At 45.7% G+C, this 27211-nt stretch overlaps 1 protein-coding gene across 1 annotated transcript in view; it reads right to left on the bottom strand.

The window, feature by feature from the left end:
• Window positions 1–27211, bottom strand: part of ADCY3 (adenylate cyclase 3) — an 851194-nt gene that overhangs the window by 298409 nt on the left and 525574 nt on the right. The window lies entirely within an intron of this gene.

Genomic DNA, 27211 nt, shown 5'->3' with positions numbered 1-27211 from the left:
AAAATATTTCTTTCTTTTTTAAGTAGTGGATTGATTAACTAAGGTAGAATATATTGTGTGATATACCAAGTCAGTCTGTACCTCTGCTTACAGCATACATCATTTCAATGTGACATAGATAATACCAGTCATGTGACATACATAATGCCAGTCGGACAACACTAAGAATGCTGATCGAATAACACATAGGTTGTGATTGGTCTTGAAGACATTCATAATGCCCCATTGACGCGGGTGTGATGGTATGAATGAAGCTTTGAGTTAGTAATGTGGATGAATGTTCCATGATGAACTGGTGTTGAGATTGGCCTGGCTGAAAAATGCTTGGACGGTGTTATGAATAATCCCATAACCAAAACAAAAAGTACAGTTTTCCTAGATTATATGGGGCCCACTGCCCATTACTTGAAGAGGATCACCTTCTACACCAACACTCTACTGTGCTCAGTAATGCCAATTTAACAATATCCCCAACACCCATTTGACAACAGCTCTGTGTATTTATAGCATTGAAGACCATGCTAAGATATATTTTGCATCACATTCCCCTGATGGAATCCACTTTTCCCATTGCATGCTTATCCCCACAAGACAGCAATCAGTGTATACCTTGAAGATGACCAATCCCTGGGCACCCTGCTGCACGTCCTACATCTTGCAAAAAAAAGCCAGAAATGATAACAAAGAGTCTGGGTTTAGTGCCGACAACAGGTGAACATTCACGTCGAATTTACATAGGAATGCATGTGTCTCAGGCTTAAGTTAAAAAGCACACTCATTGCCAAAGTTCTATTCATGGAAGAAGGAAAAAAATGGTTAATTGTTCTAGTTATGTTAAGCGTGGACAAGGGCAGTGGAGAGGTTTAAAAAATGCACATGTTTTGTGGGCCTTAATTTAAGCTTTATATTATTGGATATAATGAGAGATCACGAAAAATAAATTTGCCAAAGCGTATCGTACTAAGAAACTGCAACTCCCAGTGACTGCTAAGATTACAGCAATGGATGAAGGAGATGGACAAACTGGCGAGTATGCAATGAGTGACATAAGCTGAGAAACAGAGAACAATGCTTAAAAGAAATAGGGAGGAAGATTCCTCAGGACTACTCATGTTTTCCCACCTAAAGTAACACTCCTTTGTACAATTATCCGGCTACCGGTGAGCACACTGGGAGGATAGCTCCGAGGCAACACGCTCGCCTTGGAAGCAAGACGATGCGGAGCAACATAGGTTAGGTGACCGGGTCCGCGCTTAGAAACCTCTGGGTATTAAGCACGTTATAAATAACCAATTATAATTATAATTACCTCACCCCATTAATTGATCCTGAATGCACAGGTACATCTGTGTTTTCCCTTTTTCTTTCCTATTTTTAGTAATAGGGCATGTTAATGTTCCTGCCTTAGCAGATGTATTCTTTAATGGAACTAATCCGTAATAAACAGCAAAGTACTTGGATATTCTAATGAAGAGAGGATCCCTGGAATGGCCCTCATGTCCCCTATGTGACTGTCAACCCGCAAGATGAAGAATCAAAGGTGTACCTCGTTGTTTGGCCAGTCATCAAATGCACCAATATAAAAAATATATGACAAGAGATAGTCCCATAGACAGCCATTTGTGGTTTCGAGGGGGCAGAGGCCTCATCAATGGACAATGTCTACTGACAGCAAAACCAAGCAGTGATGATGTCATTAGAGACACTACGACATAGCTGCGTTAGTCATGAAGCACATCTGCACTTTTGCATGAAGTTACACAGACGTACACTATAGTTTTGTTGCTCGTAGACATGAAAAACATGCTTGCAACTCCTGTAGGTAGAGAACGGATACATTTACATAATGCTAAGAACCTTTCTCTTCTTTACCCAAAGGGACACCGCAAGTCACAGAATATATGTGAACAAAGCTTGCATATGCTATTTTGCAACGAACCATAAGAAGCCATGAAAAAACAGATATCCTATAGAATGACTGTAGTTAATCAGGTATGAAAAGCCCGGGCTCAAGCACATGGAAGGGGAGAGATGATCCCTGAAGCACGAGGTGCAGAGCTGGTGTTCACAGCCAAGGACAAGGGCGGGTGGAAAATTCCTGGTTCCTGAGTCAGCAAGCCACCACCTGCAAGAATTCAGAATAAACTCCTCATAATTGCAGACAGAAGGGTTCGGTTTTGCGGTCACTTCACAAGGGACCCATGCAATACAATGCCCATTTTCTCGTGATGGGAAGAGAAGCTGTTCCTAGCGAGGCAGAGTGAAATGATACAAGCGTTGTACAGCAAAAACGCAACCTACCGGCATTCTCTAAGGCTTGGTGATCAGACCAGTAGCAACAATATGGAACACACAGCACTCCATAGCCATTCCCATTACCTTGAAAAGGTACATGGAGCTCTGTGACCAGAAAGGGTCCCAGGCCTGAGAGGACCCGCGATAGCCAATTTATAAGCTTGTGACAAAAGATAAGTAAATAATGGATTTCCTGTGGGTTGTAGTTTGTAGCTCGGGTCATGGATGAAGGTATCCCCCTTTAATAGAGCTTAACAGGTGAAGCTAGCTTGTATTGTGGAAGGTGTTCGCCTGATTAAGTCTTGTGAAGGCGTTTTATCTACAAGGCGACGCTGTGGGTACAGGTAGATCACCTGGTTTATTGGCATTCCCAATTTAGGAGGAAAGGAAGACAGCTGTGTGTATGTATGTTATTTATGTTCTGTCAGGTTTGTCATTGAGTACGGGGAGTGTATAGGTGGACATGTTGAAAGGGCAGGTCTTGGCAATTTCTTTTCCTTCCTTACTGTAGAGGTGATTTCACCAGTCAGGTTGTTGTAGAAGACTTAAGGTGCATGAGAGGTGTGGAGCGTTTTCCGTGGTCTGAACGATAATGGAGCTTTTAAACAGTGGTCGCGCCTTTGGGGCTGACCGTGGCGTGCGCATGAGGAGAGTTGTCATTTGAGCCTTTGGGGCAGAGAGCTACAGAAGGGCCTTGCACGGAGCACACCCGTGGTATTGGTCAAGAGCCGGAGAGGCTGAGGCTAGAGTGGGTAAGTATTGACATATAATGTATTCAGGTAAAATCATGAGGGATACACCCTAGAACACATGTGCAAGTAACTCCGGCATTATAAGGACAGAATCTGTCAATGTAGCATAGAATGGACTCGCAGCTCAGAGGGCAAATTGGCTAAACCCTGACCAAAAGAAGGGAGCTTCTCCAAATGTCAGCAGCAACAATTACACATGTATATACACAAGGCTTACAAGGGAAGAAGTTAAGCAAAGAATGGGCATGTTTGAGTTATGCAAGATGTTTCAGGACGAGGAAGAGGACCTGGCACGACAACACTGGATGCTGAGCCAGTGGGAGGCGGAAAGTGAATCACCCATGGCTCTCCCTCCTCCTCCTCATACAGACAGAGAAGAAGCAGTTGCGGGGACCCAGGGATTATACCCTGCAACGGAATTAAGAGCAGCGGCAGGTTACACTAATCCCACCTCTTCACCTCCAGCATATAGTAAGGGGGAGGGGCAAATCGAGGCTTAACAGGCAACTAAGGGAACGCAGAGCGCAGGCAGCTAGGGCAAGGAGCGCAGTGAGATCCAGGCAAGGTTGAAGGAAAATGACATGGGGAAAGGGATAAGCTTTGAGGGTCAGGAGACCACAGTCCCGAATGAATGGGTAGTGGGCAGATATTGCTTAAAGTGGATGGAAAAGTTCCAGGAGAGCCAGCGTGCATGAGCATGGAATTTGCAGGTAACAAAGACACTGAGTAGGTGAGCGAATGGGTAGCGATAATGGAAGTAGAAAGATGAGAAAGGGAAGAGAAAGAAGAAAAAGAAAGGGTGCGCAGGGAGAAACAGAAGGTAGAAGCACAAGAGGCGAATAGGACATAGCAAAAAGAAAGGCAGAAGAAGAGAGGGAAAGGCAAGTGCAGATAAAGATGGAGAAGAGGAAGTTAGAGGTAGAGCGACTCCTTAGGGAGTGCTGGCATAAAGAGGAGGAGAGACGCGCTCTCAGGGAAGTACAAGTAAAGATGGGTCTAGCACTTTTTAGTGAAAACGAGGAAAGGGAGATGCATGGGAGAAGGGACAGGAGCGGCAAGAGCAGCAGGGCTACTCCATGGATAGACAAATTAGATTGATCTCTCCATGAGGGGGGGAACACGGAAGTATGGGTCAATGAGGGGAAAAGCAGCAGGGAAGCATGAAATCTAGGAGGCTCAGCTTCCAAAAGAACATTGACAGTAAAGATGGAGACACAGGGTCTGAGGACTATTTATTGGGGAGTGAGGACGACGAAGGGGAGAGACCCTCTTGCCGCTCCCAAGAGAGAAGCCCAGACAGAGACACAGTATGGGGAGTCGACAAGGCCATGGACAGACTAGGGGTGGCCGAAGGGGGACGACTGCAGCACCCTAGCGACATATCGCGCAGCACAGACAGAATCACCCCATACACACAGAGGCTTAGTGATCTGCCAGGGCAAAGGAAGGGAGAAATGACAAGGGTGCTCACCGACACCAAAGACGGGGGGGAGACTAAGCAAAGGAATAGGACTGACTCGGTGCCCACTATTACAGAAGGGCGACCTCAAAATATATCATGGCAGCAACTTAAGATGTTAGTTACCGTCGTTGATTCGGGGGCTGGGAATTGGATATATGAGCTAGAGAGACTGACAGCAGGGACATCATTAGCGGTGGGTGACATGCTTTCAGCAATTCTCTGGGAGGTTGCAGACGATGTATGGAAAAGAGCAGGTTACCCCAGAGTAACAGTACAGAACACGGCGCACAATGGTTCGCCGTTCAGTAATTGTCGAGTGGCCATGTGGCACGCTCTGAGGGTGCAGTACCCAGATCCCTCGGACATTAACGAGATTATGGCTTGCAAGATGAGGGAGGACAAGGATCCCCTTCAATATATTCAAGCTATTCAAGAGAAATGGCATCTGGAGACACGTGTACTGTAGGACAAAACAGTGGGGTTATTTTATCATATATTATGTCAGGGTTTACCTGACCAGGTGCAAAAGCAGCTTAAGAAATTACTGGGGATGGAAGCCAAAACGTGGTCGAAACTTCAGCTTACTATAGTACACTATTGTAGGCTAATGCATGCGAACGCAAGAAAGAAGCGTGAGGACAGAAAACAGTAGGAAGCAGAACTAGTGCAGTACAGGAGGGCATTCTCCAGGCCCACTAAGGAAGCATTGTGTGGAATTTTGACCATAACCCAGGAGAAGGGAGATTCTGGGAACGAAGGGGCGGAGGAGGGGAATAGAGCGAGATAAGTGAAGAAAGCTAAAGAGGAGCGAGACCATGGATACTGTGAGGAGTCCGAAATGAAAGTTGGACACAAATATGTCATGTTTTTAGTTAAAGATATTTATTAAATAGAAACAGGTTTGGGAAAATGCCTCTCTGTCCCTTTCCTAAAGAGGAACTTCCCTACCTAGAAACCAAAAACAAAGGATCTGTCTATGTCAGGAAGTCACTAACTTAAAAGCCGTCTTTGTGTCCAAAAACGTCCTATCCTGACCCTACACTACGTGTTCAAGACAAAAAACTATAGGAATTACTCCAATTAAAATGTTCTCCACGGTAAAAGCCCTGAGATCCAGAGGGTGGTTCCCTTACCCTGGATCCTTAAATAGGATGTCAAAAAGGTCTCTTTAGCTAACAGTTCCTTTGGGTCTTCACTGGACTCACAAAGTTCTTGTTTAAGCAATACGTTCTTTCACAGTCTTTCTGTAGTATTTCTTGCAACTTTGCAGACCGCCTGATATACTCCTCTGCCAGGAATCCTTTTACAATTTTAGCTGCCCGGTGTACTCATCTGCCAGGACTTCTTATATGTTTTACAGTTCTTTGACTATACCACACATGCATATACCATGAGGTGCTTGGTATATCTGTCTATGGTAACATTTGCTCAAAACTTTCCCCCGCACTGGCATCTCCTGCATCTGTACTTGATTGGGGTTTTCCTTTGTACTTTGCCTGGTCTGCATTCAAACATTCTTCTTATTGGGTGTTGAATTAGTACTTTGCCTTGACTGCATTCGAACAAACTTTGGGTATTTTCTGCATCAGCAATCTTGGACCATTCAAACATGTGTTGGCGCACTTGTCGTAACGCCCGGGGGTCCCCAGCTGCTTTGTGCAGACTCACTGGGCTAACGCTTATTCAGACGTTCTTCCTGCGTGGCTCCGCAATCATGTGCCAGCTTTCCTTTTCAGCCTGAACTGGAGAACACTGTCTCTTTGAGAGGCCGAACCTCCAGGAGCTTCTGCGCGTCTCCCAGCGTCTCCATGGCCCTTCTTGCTCACACGCTGTGTTTCTCCTGTCCCGGCGGCCTTCTCCATTCCACCACGCCTGATAGCGGCTGCCGTCCCCATGCCACATGGGAGGAGGTCACCGGCGGGAATACAGTGGTGTGTCCATTGGAGTAAAAAGATGGGAAGAAGGAAGACCAAAGAAGAGAGATGAACAATAATCAATGCGAGAGAAGACCAAACAGGAAAGAAGTAGCTTAGTGGCATGAAAAGAAAGATAATGTCGGGCACAATGAATATTAAAAAGAGCATGGCAACAAGATCGAGCAATAGCAGAAATATGTACACAAAACGAAAGCAAGGGGTTAAAGATTACACCCAAGTTACTAGCAGAAGAAGAAAAAGAGAGAAGGGAGGGAAGAGAGGGAAGGAGGAGTTACAGTGGGGGGAAACGGAGTAGCAGGAAAAAATAGAAACTCGGTTTTCCGGGATTAAGATGGAGAAAATATGTAGCCATCCAGTTTTGAACAGGAGAGAGACAGTTGGATATAGTAGAGTGTAAAGTGTCATCAAAAGAAAATCTGAGTATCATTAGCATAAAGATGAAAAAAGAGATTAAAAGACGAAAAAAGAGCAGGAAACGGGACAGTGAAAATCGAGAAAAGCAGGGGACCAAGGACAGACCCTTGATAAAGAAGAGGATGAGCGGGGGATGTGTGCCCAGCCGACGTTATTGAGTAAGAGCACTGGGAAAGATAAGAGTTGAACCATTTGAGAACCAAGCCAGATAGAGCAAGAGTGGAAAGCACAAATGAGGCAAAGGACCCATTGAAGGTAGCAGACAACTTCCTGGAGTGATAAGGTTTCACCTTGTGCCTGGAGAGACTGGATTGGAACTCCCACCAACCCAGAAGTCCAGAAGCAACTGGAACCCTGTTTCCGGACACTTTTGAGCCAGTTCAGTCGTGCTTCGTGTACTTTGAGCCACTTCTGCACTGTGCTGCTGCTTTTAGTACGATACGCATCTTTGAACAATTTAGCTGTCTTTCGTGCCATCCAGATGCTTGCTCCACCATTGGAGAAGACGGCCTCATCTTGACTTGATCGCCGGCCCGACTCTGTGCAAGAAACTGATTCGAAAAAGGACTCGACTTGCTGGAAGCCATCAACTCAACCCTGCAGAAGCATTGTTTTGTGCCAATTTAACTGCTACTTCATACCGTTGGAAGCCATCAACTTAAACGTCTCAAAGTGTGATCCGACACAATGGGAGCTCAAACATTGAACCAACTTGACGCTGACTCGCCAGTGTGGCTGCACAACACCAGTGTTGCGACATCTGCTCAAATGCGGAAAAAGCATCCGGATGCCCGGCTTGGTGCTGTTGAGCATTCAAGACAAGAACTCAAGTTATTTTGAAGAGACCCGACCCAGTTGACATTGCTGCCGAAATCCTTTGCCTGAACACCCCTGCATATCAAACCAGATTGCCCTTTCTCATGAAAGTCTGCATCCTATGCGTTTCTCTTACAGGGGTTGGTCTTTAGTGTTTTTAATCAGTTGTTGCATTGATTGTTTTTATCAAAGTCCTTTGTTATGTAAACTTGATTGGGCATTCTATAATTTGGTACCATCATAATATTGTTGTTCGTATTGCAACTGTACCAGTTCAAAGCCCTCCTGAAGTTATATTCTCTTGGCACATGTTACCACAAGGAGGAATACCTATTGGGCTGTGCCTGTTCATCTTTATGGTTGGATCACTGATGGTGTGCAGTAGTGTGGGGCTGAGTAGGTGGTTTCACTATTCCTCCTCCCTGTGCTCCTGCAGAGCAGTAGTCATTTTGTCACATCGCCAATTTAATGTATCCATCAATTTGACTCCAGTATCAAAGAGCTAACGTTTACAGTGTGTATTCCTCCAACCAGAGGGGTCTACAGAGAACATTTTTGATTTGTGTCTCCTACACCACTATACCAGATTTTGCATAATTATTTTCCATATGTTTTGGTGAGGTATCTGCCTATAGCATTAAGCTAGTGTTTCAGGGCAGTTTGGCCTGTACAAGGAATATGTAACGATCTGCTTTCAGAGGTAGGTTAAGTCCCAGGATGTTAGTAATGACTGGTGATGCTCCAACTATGATCCTAACACATCATTTGTGTATAGGTAAAACATTAGGAGAGCCAATAAACATCTCTCTTATTGGTCTCAAATGTCCCACTTTTTTGAAACTCTAGGTTGACCCTTACTTGAGCCAAGGAGTTAAAATATAGGTTTCTGAAGGCCCATCGGATTTGGAGTTTAATTCTGAATTGGCTAATCTACCCCTTAGATGGTCTCGGATGCCATTCAGAATTCCCAAAAAGCACCCAATGGGAGAGGTTGTTTGTTAAACTCGTGGACAATGTTTTTCTAAGGGCGACCAGAGGAAAGCCTCTTCTAAACCCAACCTTTATTGTTTAGTATACATTCCTCAAGAGTATAGTGTTAAGCCCTCACTGTAGGTACATTACACTAATTCACTGTATGATACTACTCAATTGGAAGGGCATTCTAGATTCTGTAGGAACAAGTGAAAAGGATTCTTGCAGTAATCATTTCTTGAATGTTAGCAGCTCCAGGTGTAGGTCTTTCGTGGGTTGTGTAACTGCGCCACCCGAGATGTTTCGGGAGAGGTGGCTCCAAGATAAGCAAGGGCTGTCCATGTAGGTCAATCCAGAAGTATGGAAGATGGAATGACCATCCCAGGGAGCCAGTGAATGGATATCATGACAACACAGCATCCCACAACTCTGCAGACCCTACTGGCTGCCAATAATAAAAAAGTATCCACTTCAAGATACTATGTACCGGTCACGGCGTGTGCTATCGCACTGGCCCATAGTCCATCACAAGGCAATTCTCACAATAAATCTCACTGAGCACTATATATATGATACGAGCAGCAGTACCAAACATCCACCAGAAAAGAGATGGAGGGTCCAACTTTCTCTGATCTAGCAGCCACACTCTGGAACTACCTACTCAAACACCGCAGTGCAGAAGAACAACACTTAACTTTCAGAAAGCAGCAAAAAACCTGGCTTTTCAGGAAGTAAGCTTCACGTCGACAAAAAAAGTAATTGTTATAAAAGCAATTCAAAAATACATCATGCATACATACAGCATTCAAACAGCCATGTACAAAGAATCACCAGTTCAATTGATAAATAGCTAATAAATTACATGGAAATTAGACGGCACCAGTCAACAACAAACACGTAAATATAAAACTGTGTTCGCTTGCCAATGCATGCAAGTCATTCTACTAGTAATTCTGGTCAACACATGGCGTAAGAGGCATCGTCCTCATATGTAAGGCATGTCTTAGAAATGACAGGAACGCACAACCAACACATGTGGTCTACGCTCTGAATAAAGATGAAGAACGGCAGCGCTACAGTTATAGTTTGAGAATTATTCAATATATTTCTGCATTTGATTCCCAGATAAGCTGCACAAAATAGCAAAAAATGCAATCAATTTTTCAGGACAGCCCCCACATAACACACAGTTACATGCCATGCGAGTCAGCCATGAAGTACTCATCGCCCTTAAAAGTAATGTATTTATTCAATCTTGCCCTAGCGATGAGGCATCTATCTTTGGGTAAGTGGCACCATAATAGATAAGCCAGGATTTTTCAAGAAATAAGAGTAAAAGGACTGTGGTCTGCCCTCTGACCCACCCAGAAACCTAGAGAGGCGAATTTTTAAAAGTCTGTAATCTACCTCACCGGTTGACACCGGGTTGTGAAAGTGACGGTGCACATCAATCTTTAACAGCAACGACTCAAGGTGTTGGAGCCACAGAATATTTTTTGAACCAGTTTTGTCAAGGCAAGCATGAATCATGAGTTAAAGCAGCGTTGGGGTTATTCCATAGGCGTAGCCATAAAAGAATGCCCTCACTGCAGTCATTCTCCAGATAACTTAGGCTGAATTCCTTATGTGACGAACAATTTGCAGTAGTTTGTGGGAGGCAAACGGTTTTTTTATGAATGTATTTTCAACTGTTTTGCAGACTTTGTAAATTCGAAAAGCCCCAGATGGGTAAGCCATAGTTTCCAATTGGCACCGGCTTTAATTTATAGACAGGTAAAGACATCAATATTGGTTGCAATTTGCATTTCTTCATAAATCTTATCACTCCTCCCACTTTCGGTTGCATTTTCATGGCCTGTCTGGAAATATGACTCGACCCGCTAAAATCCGAGATACAAGTCACACCAAGATAGTCAAAATCCTTCACCCACGGAATTCTGCTATTATTACTATGAATATTTGGTCATGTTAAAGCTTGTTTGCCCTTCTGACAAACCATAATCGCTGATTTATTGGTGTTAACCTGGAGAACCAGTGAATTAATAAACGGAGCATAACGCGTTATCAGAAGTTGCAAGGCGTAGGGCATGCAAGCCATGTGGACGGTATCATCGGCATAAATTAGGGCAGGACAAAATCTATTGCAGATTTTTGAGGCATCAACACAAACACTAAGTAGTTAGTAATGAAGGCCATTAATGTACAAAGAGAACATAAGAGGGGTCTGGACATAGCTCTGGTCTACCGCGGAATTCACTGGAAGGGAAGGCTAGCATTTACCATTATCCCCAGTTTTCACACATGTGCAATTAGCTCAACCAACCATCAGAACAGCGTCCCCGGGCAATTCATGGACCCGAGCATCTGCCATAAGTTGCTACGATTAACCTTGTCAAATGCAGTTCTCAGATCGATGAAAGCAAGATAGATAGGGTAATTCTTTACATATAGACAACGGGCAGCCATAAGGTATAGGTCGAGTACTTGTTCTTAGGTCCCCAAGTCACTACGGAACCCAAGTTGGATGCCGCTAAGCACATTCTTATCCAATGACCAATGCTCGAGTTTAGCCAAACATAATGGACCCAAATATCTTAAGTTGGGTATTAAGAAGAGAGATGGGACACTAAATGGCCGGATTGTCGCTCAGAGCTTTTTTTATTGGCAAGATAAATCTCTTGTTGCCACGTAGATGTAAAACTATGTTTCTCAAAGCGGATAGTAAGCACGTGTGCGCAAATATCTATCAGACCAGTCCTAAAGCTCGTCTTTGCATAGCTACTAGTACCTCTTGATAAGTAACGGCAAGTAGGAATTGATCAGAGCCTAGTCAAGATTTAGCTCTGGGATTAAGAGAGACGGGTGGGACTAATGAATGGAAACCTCCAGTATTATTAACCTCACAGACGGGCGCAACTACTGGGGGTTAAGGGTGCCATGAACCCCAAATATTACACCCCATTCTCTGCTCTCTGTCCTTTGCTAATCAAGTAACATCCCTGTGCTTGCACGAGAAGCAATGCATAGGGGTTCGTCTGCGCTTAGGCAGGACACCCCTAACCACAAAACCAAGCTTAGAGGCTATCCAACCGAGTACATATGTCCCAAGGTTTTCAGACATTGTCAGGGTGAGTTTTTTGACAAATGAAATGTGCACAAATCCAATTTATGTAACGTGCTCAAAAGAAGTTAAGCTTAAATAAGCATCATAGGCATAGCTGTCAAACATATTCCTGTGGTCATCGTAATTGTCTCAAAAAGCTTCTGATATTTGTAAAATAAGTGTAAAAATAAGGTGTAAAAGGTTGATACTGGTTTTTAAACTTGATTTACTACTCTGGGGCATTTAGAATCTTTTGCAGATAGAGTGCAAACACGCCTAGTTTTACACCTGCATTAGATTTTCATGCCTGTGTAAAACGAATGCATTTGTATGGAATCTGCCTGCGTTTAACATGCTAAACCCAGTTGGATCCTTTAGGTATCCATTGTACACGTAATGTACACAGTGTAATTTGCAGGCGGCGTTTATATTTGTTTACAAAACAGAGAGTAAAATGACAAAAAAAAAGGTGATTTCGCTTGTACTTACTCTATCTTTTTGCACCCCATTTTATGAAAATGGAAAGTTGCATGCAAAGGACCTAGCAGCACTAAGTGCTAACCTTGGTGGTCCCCTGCATGCAATTAGCGCTTTTAAGAAAATGAGCCTGACTGATGGAACTGTTCTTATATGGAGTGGGAGAGTGTTTAATGTGCAGACATTGATCTATGTACAAACTGCGTTAGAGAGACTTTGAAAGAAATATGCAGAATGGATTCAGACCAGACCACCCGAGACCATGCTGAGTGACCCAAAATAAACTGTGCAAAAACAAAGAGGTGATGGCTGGAAGGTTTAGAATTAATCTTAACCACTGGCAATGCTCTGGGCAACCCTCCAGACCACCGTTCTTCGCCTGCCAAGCCATTACAGAAGGGAAAGACCATATGCAAATCAGGCTTGGCCCCACCCCAAATGGGGCAGTCCAGCCCGAACTGCTAGGCCACATCCCTTCTGCACGAGACCACAAGAATCCCCAAACATGTTTCACCCTTGTTGGGGCTCATCAGTGAGGAGTAGCTTGGGTCTCTAGGCCCAGCAGGCACGGGACCCACGTCTGGGCATAACCGTCCCACTCGGGGTGACATAGCAAAAACAAAGAGGTGATGGCTGGAAGGTTTAGAATTAATCTTAACCACTGGCAATGCTCTGGGCAACCCTCCAGACCACCGTTCTTCGCCTGCCAAGCCATTACAGAAGGGAAAGACCATATGCAAATCAGGCTTGGCCCCACCCCAAATGGGGCAGTCCAGCCCGAACTGCTAGGCCACATCCCTTCTGCACGAGACCACAAGCATCTCCAAACATGTTTCGCCCTTGTTGGGGCTCATCAGTGAGGAGTAGCTTGGGTCTCTAGGCCCAGCAGGCACGGGACCCACGTCTGGGCATACCCGTCCCACTCGGGGTGACATAGCAAAAACAAAGAGGTGATGGCTGGAAGGTTTAGAATTAATCTTAACCACTGGCAATGCTCTGGGCAACCCTCCAGACCACCGTTCTTCGCCTGCCAAGCCATTACAGAAGGGAAAGACCATATGCAAATCAGGCTTGGCCCCACCCCAAAAGGGGCAGTCCAGCCCGAACTGCTAGGCCACATCCCTTCTGCACGAGACCACAAGCATCCCCAAACATGTTTCGCCCTTGTTGGGGCTCATCAGTGAGGAGTAGCTTGGGTCTCTAGGCCCAGCAGGCACGGGACCCACGTCTGGCAGGCGAAGAACGGTGGTCTGGAGGGTTGCCCAGAGCATTGCCAGTGGTTAAGATTAATTCTAAACCTTCCAGCCATCACCTCTTTGTTTTTGCTATGTCACCCCGAGTGGGACGGGTATGCCCAGACGTGGGTCCCGTGCCTGCTGGGCCTAGAGACCCAAGCTACTCCTCACTGATGAGCCCCAACAAGGGCGAAACATGTTTGGGGATGCTTGTGGTCTCTTGTGGTCTCGTGCAGAAGGGATGTGGCCTAGCAGTTCGGGCTGGACTGCCCCTTTTGGGGTGGGGCCAAGCCTGATTTGCATATGGTCTTTCCCTTCTGTAATGGCTTGGCAGGCGAAGAACGGTGGTCTGGAGGGTTGCCCAGAGCATTGCCAGTGGTTAAGATTAATTCTAAACCTTCCAGCCATCACCTCTTTGTTTTTGCTATGTCACCCCGAGTGGGACGGGTATGCCCAGACGTGGGTCCCGTGCCTGCTGGGCCTAGAGACCCAAGCTACTCCTCACTGATGAGCCCCAACAAGGGCGAAACATGTTTGGGGATGCTTGTGGTCTCGTGCAGAAGGGATGTGGCCTAGCAGTTCGGGCTGGACTGCCCCTTTTGGGGTGGGGCCAAGCCTGATTTGCATATGGTCTTTCCCTTCTGTAATGGCTTGGCAGGCGAAGAACGGTGGTCTGGAGGGTTGCCCAGAGCATTGCCAGTGGTTAAGATTAATTCTAAACCTTCCAGCCATCACCTCTTTGTTTTTTTTTCCAAAATAAACTGTGGCAGGTCTCATGATTTATGGTTTAGAGCTTGCAGTTCCCTTTCCAGGCAGCGCCCATCACTCTTTGGACCACATCCCTTCTTAGATCACCCCTCAATGTCCCATGCATTTGCTCTCACAGAGAAACCAAATTGTAAATGATACGCCTTCTTACCTCCCATTTCTCCAAAATTGTGCTAAAAAATGCAAAATTTCAACACATGATTTGAAAAGAATTTCTCGAGGGGATAATCTCCCTACAATACTTAGCACCCCTGCATAGTTGGGAATGCCACCAATGATCTTAATTCGTTTACAATGCCAGTGTCCCCTCAGATGCCACCCACCTCATGGGCAACACAAGTGCCTCTGCCATTGTCATACACATAATAATGTTACTGGCTGTGCACCGCTTGGCATTCTGGGATCAGATGCTGCCCCCTTGTGAAAGAAATGTAATGTTTGACTAGTGAAGCAAATGGCATGCAACTGCTACAGCATGAGCATCTTATCATGTGCAGTGCACTTGCGTGATTGCCAGGCCGGCTGCGATGGAGAATGCGCTTCTCCGGACAGCCTGGGGGGCTCCCTCAACAGGGCTTACAGCCCCCCTTCATGTGTGTTGTGACACTGGCACACAGTCATTAATCTTAATCTGAGCTTTGTGCTGGCCTGGCGATACCACCGCCATGATGAGACCACCCAAACCAACTCATCTTGCTTTCCATACGATGCTGTCTACATTTGACTTATGATGAGTCTATTACTTAAGCCTCAGCTGCTGCGCGGACTGTTGCTTTACAACCTCTACACAGAGCGGAGCGCGCTGCAGAGATGCCAGCCGGTCTGGCTCTGGCAAAAGTGATAGGAATGTTTGTGAGCTCAGTAGCCTCATCCAGCACTCCCTACTTGCTCAAAAGCCAATGGGCTCAAAGGGCTTGCTGCTGCCTACAGCAGTGCCAGGCCACTAAGCCAGAGAGAGAGTGTGCGTCAGTCAGACACTACATTGAGGCAGAAGAGAGCCACGGCATCAGCAGCCACAGTCAATCCAACATCAACTCCTACTCAAGTTGAAAGTCAATTGTGCAAAGTTCTGAACCCTACAAAGAAGTGCCTGAGCCCAGCAGCCCTCCAACTCTGAAAGTGTTCAGTGATAGGACGAGACAAAAACGTATTAATTGGGGTTTATTGTGATTGCAGGTTCTTCTCTGGAGTAGTGATTGCTTTGTTTTCACTATGTGTTTCTCCCAAGGTCTCCCTAAACCCACTGCCCGTAACATGCTACAGCCAGACTGTTAGAATAATCAGCTGGCTTGGACTGGGGAAGTGCATGGAGATTGATGCTGATGGATAATATAAGGGGGTCATTGGAAGGGATGAGCATAGTGCAGGGCAGGACGAATGCCAGAGAAGGTTAAGGGGGAAGAGTCCCCCTGAAAGGGACGTGGATTGGTACACGCGATTATATTAAAAAAAAAAAAGAGAGTGCACCTCGAGGACAAGTACTTACTGTGCATGATGTCACAGAAGGCGTTATTAATTTGCTGAGTCTCCAATACAGTTCAATGATTTTTAATTGTAACAGGGATTGAGCAGATTATTCGCTGTTCCGACGCTCAGGTTGTTCAGGTGTCTCAGTGTTACATGGGCGGCTGTTCAATATAATGCACGGGGCTGCAGAAGGGGTGCGAAAATATGCGCTTGGGTGCACCTTCACACCTCCTGACCTCACCCCTGCAATCCACACGTACTTTCTTTCCCTTTTATACTGTGGTCCTAATGCTTCTGTCTCCCCTTTGCATTGGCTGCTGCGCTCAACTGACTCAAAGACCCAATCTGTGCATGGCTTTCCCCCCCAAGGTCTGGGTTACACTGCCCTGAGGCTTTCCAAGACACTTCCGAGCCACTCCACATTTTCCAGCACAATTCTGGAAGCAGTGTTTGATTGTGTGGTAGCAGCCAGAAGCTTAAGATGCTTTCCCCCCCTATATATATATATATATATATATGCCCAGTTGCCGGTGAGGTGTTGTGTCTCTCCTGAATTCCAATTCTTTTCTGTTGCCTCACAATTCACCTGGGACCTGTCTGAGAATGGAAAGTCGGCTGTTGGGCATCTCATTTATGTTTGGATGGAATTCCTGGGCTGTGATGGATTCCGTTCTCCTGGCACCGGTCTTGGTTTTCTTAGTTGGCCCCAGCAGCACTGTGAGTTGGAGTCCGGCAACAGAAAAGACATCTGTGGCCAGCAAGTGTACTGGGTGCCACTGGATGATAAAAAGTGGTAGCATGGATAACATTCCTGGCACATGGGGGTTTTCATGTTCTGGAGCCTCCCTTGACAGAGTTCACGCCTTCAGCGAGAGGCCAAAACACGGAGGATCGGGTTAACTCAACAACCTCAATGTGAGGCCTTCAGAAAGACACTAAGAAGCAATTGACTGGTCATTTCTTGCCTTGAGTTTCTCAAACGGCGGGGTGTTGAGAAAGGCGCTGCAAACAATTCCTACTACTTGCACCCATTGTTAATTAAGGGCAATGCTGATAAACATCCCACTCCCGGTGGCAATTTCTTAAAGTCTTTAGGTTCTACAGATATTGACAGACTGCATATTCCAGGGCACAGCTGTGAATCTATCAACTCTCAGAGAGAGCAAGTTCTGATTCTTTGTTCAATCCTTATCCCTTACAAGTCTTATTGGACCTATCCGCTATTTGAGCTGAACGACTTTGTATCCCTGCTCCGATATACTGAGCCCATCCTGCATTGCAGAGGAAAGCCTTTGTGTTCCTTTGTTACCACTTCAGCCCATCCTGTCTTGGAGAGGGAGCATTCTTATCCGAGTGAGAGCACTCTGGACCTTCCATCTTGAGAGACAGAATGCTATGTACCCAGGTGTGAATTCCAGAGGCTTATACCGTTTTGAGAGGTGCTCTGCTACTAGATTAAAAACACTCTTTTTGTGTAGCACATCCTGACAGTTTCCTCCCACCTCCACGTACTGTGATAATAGGTGTTGTTTGCCATTGTAATGCTAGCCAATTTAAAGACCTCAAAATGGTGAAGGGCTGAGATGGCTTAGCAGACCTCGAACATGTGTCCATTCGGTGAAGCGCAAATGCCTGAAGCAAAAGCTTAACTTCCTACCTTATAGGTTGTAATAACCAGAAACCACGCTTTCTGAATTCAACTGGTTCCATTTCCCCTGAGTGAATCCTCAGAAGCCCATCCATTATACAGGCAAAGTTCCCAGTCTCTGGACAGAATGCGGAGACACATCTTGTCTACAAATGGCTGATTCAGCATCCCGGAATGAACCCATCTTTCCTAGGGTTAAGAGTTTCCCCAGCCGTGTGCAATCATAGAACGCACCTTTGCTACAGTTGATCTGTTTTATATCCTGGGTGAGTGAATCCCAGAATCCTTCCTTCCTGCAGGCGACAGAATGTATTCCATGTGTTAACCACATTAATCCATCCTTGTTTTTTGATTGATTAATTCCATTGTAATGGTGGGTCATTAGTCCACCGACACATCTGGAAGAGGTCTTTGGTTTGTTCTATGCAACCCATTGTAAGGAAGGCATGATATCAATAGTAGACACAGACACAATGGATACAAGTTTTGAAAACCTTTATTTGGTATTTTGGTTGGGTTGATAAAATTACTAACCGGCCCTAACTCTAGAATGGGAGTAATCTCGACCATTAAATAAATAACGAACAGTCCAAGTCAGTCTAGTCAAAATAAAAAGGCCTATACTAAAAGAAAAAAACTAACCTTGTCCTCCTAACAATGACAAATGTGTTAAGGGAATACAAAAGGAAAATAGTGTATCAAAAGAAATGCCAGAATGGCTTAAATAACAGCTCCTTTCCCAACGTTCAGCACCACGGGGTCTAGAGAGCTTCCTAAAAAGTATGATTGCATTGTACAAGAGGGCGGAGCGACCTCTGACGGGCCCATGGAAAAAGAGCTCGCCCTCGAGTACTTTAAGACGAGATAGCTGCACATTGAGGCGGATGGGGTGCAGCACTCTCTTACTCCAACACCAATAAATAAGGACAAGTCAATGGTTTGGCAAAGGGAAGTCCAGAAGTACAAAAAACGGGGAAACAATGGAAATCAACAGTGATGCGATCGCCCGTCTCGCTTCAACTCCCAAATTCTTCATTCAGACAGCAATTCTTATAGGCAAAATTCGTCATCATTGACGTGTAACACTCAAAGTTTGTCATGCAGTTCTATTGGTCAGGAAAGGTAACTTAAGTATAGGTGCTATATCTGTATATGGTAACGGGGTATGAGGATTGGCTAACTCTTATCGGGTGGGCATATATGCCCATCCCTCTACATCACTCGTGATAGACGTCACTACGAGTACGACGTCTCATTGGTTCTTCTAGCTATAGGACCCTAGATTATTTGGTCCATTGTGATTGGGTAGGTTACACCCCTAGACATAAATCTCCACTTTAATTAGCAGCATGCAGAATGGACACCCAGATGTGGTGTCCCCCAAGATTCACCCTGCTTCCCTTCCATCAATCAGTACCTTAGGGCTACGTGTCAATTAGTTGGCTGAGGTTGGCCTCGAAACTGTAGCTTCTTATCAGGAAAAGTTATGGCATCCTCGGGTTCTGGGTGACATCAGACGTTGGTACCTCTTCGCGCCTGGCTGGTACGTGATAGTTTAGCGTGAATCTGCTTCATTTTCCTTCTTTTTGTGTATTTGATTCCCCTTCGGCCTCACCACCTGCCTGGGCCTCCTTATCTTGTCCTTCACAGGGCAGCCTGCTATGCTCTGAAGTTTCGATTCTTCGATGTTGCCGCTCTCCTCCCTTCCTGGAGATGACCTCGAATTCCCAGGCATGAACTGCTTCTTACTGAGTTTCGAATCCACTCTTTCCTTCTGGCATTAGCTGGAATATGAATCTCGGCCTGTTTGACCCTTAGCAGCCTGGGCATAATTCTGCTTTATGTAAAAATGGAGTCGCACTTGTTATAATGTGCTTCATTGAGGTAGATATATAGTTGGCGCTTGCCGCTCTATTCTTCTACTAAGCATAGCAAGCTGTACTGTTTTCTTAGTTTCTTGCGTTCCAAGCCTATTTACAGGTGTTAGCTAGTTGCATATTTTCATCTTACTTCATGGTTACATTTCTTTATATGTCAACATCGTTTCTTCTTTCAAGTCTGTTCCATCATTATTCTTTACATTTCGTCCTTGTGTGTCATCTTTCGATTGTCCTTTATGTTCATCTGTACGTCTGTCCAGGCTCTTGTGTCGTCACCATTCGCCTTCCATTACGGCTCTTTGGATCTCTTCAGGGACAGTCTGTAGGTAATCTTCATTTCGTGTCAGCTGCTGGTACGGTTGTCTCAGTGGGTACCGTGCTGTCCATGGTTGTCTGGTTATAGGCACTTCAACAGGTATTGCTCTTCTGATGGGCACTGGGCAGAGTCCTAGTGCTGCTCTCTGTTGGTTTGTTTGTTTCTCATTCGTCACATATCTTGGCGAGTATGTTCCTGGTACCTCACAATGGGTGGCTGAAGTGTAGGCCCTATCTGGGACCTTCTCTACAGCATAGCTCTTTTAGTCTGGCACACTTTGGCTTACTGGTACAGTTCAACAGTTCAGGCTTGGGATTCAAGCTTCTGGTAGTTCAATCACTTCCTTGGGCCTTGTCCGCTTTGTCAAATATACAGTTCCACTTTTTACCTTTCCTTTACTTTCCCAGAATTCACCACAAGCTTCCCTCTCCTACGTTCTTGTCTCAGGTGTCTTTTCACTGTCGAAGACTTTCCAAACTGCAAAGATTTTACTTAGACCTCTGCATGACCACTTCGACATCTCTCTCAATATTTCTACAATCCACAATCTTCCTCCTCTCACAACACCAAAGCCTCTTGGTACTTGTAATTTCTTATGCTCTTTGGTTTGCATTATTGGCCTTTTCCACAATTCATATGTAACACCAATACTTCTTGGTATTTGTAGTTTCTTACTTTCTTTGATATGCCTTCTTGGTCTCTTTCAAAGTTCATATACTTTGCCCTCTTGGCATATTCAGAGTTAACATACTTTGCTTTTCATACATTCAACTTTCTTTCGGGATTGCGGTTACTTGCTTGCCTTTGGTTCCCAATCAACTCAGAAAATTTCACAGAGACTTTCGAATGTGTGATTTCACCTCGCAGGACAACTCTGTTACTTTGTATCCATTCCTTTTTCGATTCAGCAATTGTCCTTTTCACTACGTGTTTTAACAGCACAGGCGCAACCTTCAACTTTTGAGTTAAAGTAACTTTTGCTTTTAACACAAACCAGACCTTTGTTGACTTCGATAACTCACCGGGTTGTGTTAATCAGTCTTCTTTCATCAACGCTCTTTATACAGGAGTCAAGGCTGTTTCCAACACCTCCTCTGCTCCTCCCCAACTCTGTCATTCACCGGGGAGGGCCACAGGCTGCTCTCAAGTACCTTGAGCGTTTCTTTCTTCCGCTCACTTGGTTTCAGTCTTGGAATGCTTACGGCTTTCCGAAAGTGCGGGATTCTCGCCTGACTCTCTCGATCTTTGCAACTGCAGATCAGAACCTTGGCCTTCTGACTTCCATCGCTTGGTTCGCATCAGCCCCAAAAGAGCTGTTCCTTCTCGTAACCAGCCTTGTTCAGAGTGTGCCTGTGCATGCCACCTTTTATTCACCTGAGCTGGTGTGTTAACAAGTGGCAGGTGTATATAGTTAGGATTACGTGCCTGACTCTGCCTGGCCTTATTACAGGGACAGAGCCATTGCCAGTCAGAAGAGGTTATCTGCCTGACCTTTTCTTCATCTTCCTCGGCTCAGTAGTGTTGTCAATGTAACATGGAGCCGAATTATGGGAGCTATAGTTTCCCTTAAAATAAGCAGGGACAGGGGTTGAAGGGGCGGTGGATAAAGGGGGATACCATCGGGTGCTACTCCCCCACTTCCCGAAGACCCTCTACCCAGGTGATCCTCCCTCGCTTGTCCACCCCCAGGGTCAGGATCCTAAAGCGATGGCCCTTCCCTGGCCATTTGAGTAAGGGATCCCTGGGGACTAGGTTGTGAAACTCCCTCTGGTTTTTCACACCATGTTTAAGCTAAGGATAATTTGCAGGTTCGTTTGCTCTGTCTCTGACTACAGTTGGTTGAACAGGGCATTGTGGAAGCTCAGCTTTAGTCATTAAGCTTACAGCCACTCCCCCTGTGTGTTCCTCACAGGTTCTCTCTGTCTAAATCCGAAGAAGCCATCCGTCTTGCGAGTGGCCAATGTCTTGGTCTCTGGTGAATACCAAAAACCCATCCCTCTGACACATAACTAGGAGAATATCATGGATCTACTAACCAGAACCAATCCTTCGTATAGGTGGTTGGTTTGCTACCTGTTTGCTAATCACTGGAACTAACTCTTCCAAACAGAACAGTAACTTGTGTTTGTATAGCTCTTACTGGCATATTCTCCCCTACTCCCTGCAAGGGAAACGTTTTTGTCCCTGAAATACAATCCCAGAATCCAGACTTCATACAGGGGACAGACTCTCTATCCCTCTATGAATCCACAGAGTGATGCATCCTTCAGCTAATATAGGCCATGCTTTGGTCCTGGGACCTGGAAATTCTCCTACACCCATTATTTCAACAGCTAAACGTATAGCACATCCTTCCTTTGAGTAAGACGGCGCCCAGAATCTGCTTTTTCCCCATCCACTAAAAGTGATAATGCTTCGAAGAGTGGAACTTGATTAATCTGCAGTGTGGAGAGATTTCATTTCATAACATCCACTGAGCTCATCTTTTGCAATACCTCTGTGTGGATGTTCAGGCTCTTTGACTCAAATGCTGTCACCCGGTGGTTACACAAAGGCTGGGAAGATAGGATCTTATTGCGTGATTGATTGCAAGTTCAAAGACGATGCTTACGAGGTTCTTTTAAGCAATGGGAGCATTTAATAATCTTATGGTGCAATGCTCTTCTTTTTTAGTTGCACGTAATAGTGACTCATCTATTACAGCTCGCTCCAAGTTGCAATGCTTAGCATTGGGCCTTATTTAGATCTCGGTTTCTGTATCAAATGGCATTTAAGGAGTTCTGCTTCCTCACATTGCTGAGTAACGTCAGGGAGATTCTTTAGAAGAGTTGATGGCGCATGAATTCTCTGAATGAGAACTTGTGCATCAATATGTTCATTTTGGCAGCAAGTGGGTCTATTGAAAAGAATACTTCAATCCACTGCTCGTTTGCCTGCTAGTAGCCTTAGGCCCAACTTCTCTCACGGTCTGTGCCGGTTTATGTTTTGGCTGCCAGTTTTCATTGTGGCTGGTGCTAGATGAATAGCGAGGAGAATTGGGTGGACCATTTTCATGCTGCTGCTTCCGAAGCCATTCTGAGTTGGGTTTGATGGCTGTGTATTTGTTAGGGGTTGTTTGAGCCTAACATGTAAAAACATTGCACCTATGCAATATTGCCCAAGAGAAAGGTGCTGCTTTTCCTCCCACTATGCAGCAGTTTCTCCAAATAGTCTAGGAGCCTGGAGTTTGATTATATAATTATGATGGCCATTGAAGATGTTGGGATGGCTGTAGTGTTACATCACGACACCGATACAGGTTAGTGTGGCATCGGTGGAAGACAGCACGTTGCATGCCAACCATTCGGCGATGCGCTGTAACTACCAACCCTTCAATGGCCGTATCCCTTACCGACCATTACAGGACACAGTCATTGCGAGCCACAATATGTCCGCTACGCGCTGTGTAACGTCATGCACACCGTTAGGAGGAACGCTCTTCTAACATAGAAATACAGATTCAGAACGAGGCTCGCTGCGTTGCTAGTATGATAGTTTCGCTCCTTTGCACTCCATAGTGCTACTTTGTACTCCTCTCCACTTCTGACTTCTATTCTGCTTTGCTCGCTACCGGAGTGCCTCCTATGCAGCACCTCTCTCTCTCTCTCCTGCCTCGTACTTAGCTGCTGCAGCTCAGTTCATAAATAGATCTTGTTCTACTCCTCCCTGTTTCATTCTGAACTTGGAGTACAGTCTGTTGCTGCCCTATTCCATGGGACATTTCTTCTCGTTCCACAAGGTGTTTTTTTTTACCCCTTTGGAAGTTTTTTTTCCCCTTAGGTGTGGCCTTTCTGGCAGCCCGTCCACCCAGTTCCTATCCTGCCAGCCAGGAAGGAAATGCCTTTTCTCTCTACGATACCAAGACCTCAAACAAACAACAGGTGAGATCCAAATCTGAAATGTATTGAGAGAAAAGACAGTGTTTCTACTTAAACATTGGGCACGGTTAAGTAAAAATAGTGTTTTCACGTAGCTCTGTTTAAGGGTCCTCCAGAGAACAGTTTTTGTAGCAAATCATGGGAAAGGGATGGTGGCGAAAATGACAAGTTTGCATTCCTGCCTAGTTTCGGCTTGCACTCTGCAGGAATTCCTGCTTCAGTGCACTGCCGTTAAATATGTGGATGGACGTGCACATCCAGGGGCAATACTGGATGCCATGTGGAGGTCCATCTTCTCTTACAACTCATTGCGCAAGGTTTAATGTTGCCTCAGTCCATCAAGTGCGTTGGATTCAAGATATTACATACATTTGGCTTAATCATAATTCGTTTAAAATGTTCCCCATCACTGAACTGAGGTCTTCCATTGACTCCGTGCTCGCGCTCTTGCATACACTGATCTACTACTACAGTACTCTAGCGATGCAACAGCCATTTGCATTCATTTGTTGAGCGAACATGCGTTTTGCAGAGAAACCATTACAACGTGATGGTACAGTAGTCAGGGTAATCCTGAAGCAGGCACCATGCATTGGAGTGGATGCTGGTGTGAGGATGACCTCTTGGTTGAGTGGAATACCAAAGAAAAGACCAGGGACCTTGGTCCAAGGGAACTGGACATGATGCTATTGACACAGGGGAATGGCATTGGGTAGTCATGATGCTGTGGTGGCAAGTAGAGGGTTTACGTTTACAGCTCATGGGTTGACGTTTGAGTTAAGGTGCAGGGCTGGTGTGAAACGTATGCTTTCTCCAAGCAACATGTTATTTTGATGATGCCTGCTCCTAGCATTAGGACTAGATGTACTGTTCCATTCTGGGACCATTTGGTTTCTTCTCTTGGTAGCACCGGCGGTGGAAGCCTAGAATTGCCTTGATGTAGTACTGGCCAGAGTACTCGTGCCAGTCATGCTGTGCTTGTGTTTCTTCCTAGATGCTCTCACCTTGTCTCTGAACCATCCCCTTCCTTCTGCAGTAAACACTAGGAATACATGTTTTCACCAGGATGTATGCGTTCTCACACACTTCTTTAATTTCACCAAATCTCACAATTCCATCCATTGAACTAGAAAGTACTAAATCGGTGTTATGGGTATTAGTGCACAAGCAGGTGTTATGGGTATTAGTGCACAAGCAGGTGGAAAAACGTAAAAGATGAGTGATCGAATAGACTTCGGGATCAGAAAGATGCAGACATCTTCAGCCAGAATCACATATGCCTTCCTTCCGAAGTCTCACTGGCTTCCAGTGCAGAAGCCAGTTGATAGCAAGGCAATATGTCTAATACATAATGCTTTATATCTAGGAGCGCGAAACATTCTATTTCATCATCTCCCTCATTAAAGACCAGTAAGGAACTGCGCTCGAAATCCAGTCCCATTTTCTGAAGCGCCAAATGGGGCAGTCGCTCTTTCCCTGCTCAGGCCCCAGCTTTATGGAACCATGTTCCATCAGCCATGACACAGGAAGGCAGCCACCTTCTATTCAGACACCCCATACACAAATCTCTGTTTGCAAAGTAACCTGGATCGTTCCTGTACCCAACCTGCTGAGCCAGCGCCATGAAGCCTTGGGGGTATAAGGTGTGCTTCACACGAAACGCACAACATAAACATGGCAATAGATGTATACAGTATTGTACTAATGTGATACTTGGGCACTCGTTTGCATGTTATTATCTGTCATGCCCATGGTGATCTATTATTATGCAGTAATGCACTGATATGCACGTCATTACTCAACATTCTCATGAAGAAGCATGTATGCAGCATTGTATTAATGGGCCACTTTTTCACTGGTATGCATCTTATAACCTGCCCTTCTCAAACCAATACATGTATGTAGTATTCTACTAATGTTACCCTTCTGCACTGGTATGCTTGTTATTACCAGATCTTCTCATGTTCATACTGTATAGTGTTGTATTAAAATAACACTCATGCACTGGTATGCATGTTAGTACTTGACCTTCTCGTGTTGATACATGCATGCAATATTACACTAATGTGACACTTCTGCACTCTAATTCATGTTATTACCCGACCGTACGTTGATACGTGCATGTAGTATTGCACTAATGTAACTCTTCTGTACTTTGCTCCTTATTATTGCTCGACTTTCTCATGTTTATGTGATGTAAGACATATTGAGAAATATTGAAAATATATTGCAGATCCTATCAAGCGAAACAACCTCCACTACCTCTTCAGCGGGCATCCAGTTTGTGAAAAGTCAAGTACGCAGTTACAAAAGACATCGCAGAGGAAAGACTGCTCACTATTTTCTTGACTCTACATTGCATCAGAGATACATAATGGAGATCTGGATGATTTCTTTAGACATGAACACCAAGCCTATCCTCTGGCAGAGTCGAAGATATGGGCCCTCATTACGACCCTTGCGGAAATCGACTGACCGGAGCGCCACAGCGTAAATAGCGTTTCCGCCATTGCACGAAGGAGCAAAGTGCGGCCCATTCCGACCCATCGGGCACGAGCACCACGGCATGGCGGAAGTGCAAAGTCCGCGATGGCGGAAATGACCCCAAAACGGCCCACACCGCCGCCGTACGGCGCCCCAGGTGCAATACCGCCACCCCTCTTAGCGGTCACCGCAGTGTGCGCCTACCGGAAAGTACGGTGGCCGGAAATATACGGAAACGGAAGTTAAAACACGGGCCCGGAACGGGAAACATCCCGGCGTACACCTATAAATACACTAAAACCACACAACCACTAAAAACACTACCCTGAGACACACCCCACCCCGTCAACCACCCTAGCGAAACCAAGAAAAATGGGAAAAGCAGCGAAGAAAGCGTGCGACCGCAAGCGGCAGGTCCACTTCTCCCGTGAGGAACTCACCGTGCTAACAGAGACCCTCCAGGAGAATGCTGCCGTGGTCTTCTCCACGCAAATGACCAGGACGGCACTTGCAAACAAGAAGGCCATATGGGCTCTGGTGGCACAGCGGGTAAGTGCGGTGGGGACCGCACCCCGCACCCCACAGCAATGCCGCAAGCGATGGGACGACCTGCGGATACGCGTCCGCAGCATACTCTCTGCCAACCGCAACATTGCCACAGCCACCGGGGGAGGTCCTGAATCACCCATCAAGTTGACCCCCTGGGAAGAAATCTGTGCCTCCACCATCGGAATGGAGAGCATTGAGGGAGTCGGAGGGATGGAGAAAGGAGTGCAGACATCCGAAGATTCAGGTAGGTGGGCCAGATAAAACAATCCACACAGTCCATCCATGTGAAGTACCATGCGTCCACATAGTGCAACAGAAACACATGTCCAGGAGAACGTCCACACACATCGGCCTGATAGCGCACGTTAAAAACCACAATAAATACATAAATAATTAAAAACCCCTAAAACACGCACTACACGTGCAGCAGGCACACCCTAACTGCAGGCTGCCAAACAACTGCACCCTCACTCCACACACAAATCAATGCACCTCCAAGGCCCCGACCCAAAACACCCTCAGGTACCACCCCAAAGCATGTGATACAATGCCATTCCAATTCCCACAGACCCATCAATAACCCTCGCTCTCCTTTACTCCACCACAGGGTCCGATCCAAACGACGAGCAACAGGACACCCCTACCAGCACACCTGCAAAGAGGGCCAAGACCAACGGCCAGAGACCCTCCACCTCAGCTGCACGCATCAAGACACGGCA

The sequence above is a fragment of the Ambystoma mexicanum genome, chromosome 4p (genome assembly GCF_040938575.1).
Source record: "Ambystoma mexicanum isolate Mex_15411 chromosome 4p, UKY_AmexF1_1, whole genome shotgun sequence".
In the NCBI taxonomy this organism is placed as follows: Eukaryota; Metazoa; Chordata; class Amphibia; order Caudata; family Ambystomatidae; genus Ambystoma; species Ambystoma mexicanum.
The sequence above is the reverse complement of the archived record's forward strand: the minus strand, read 5'-3'. Positions and strand labels throughout refer to the sequence as shown.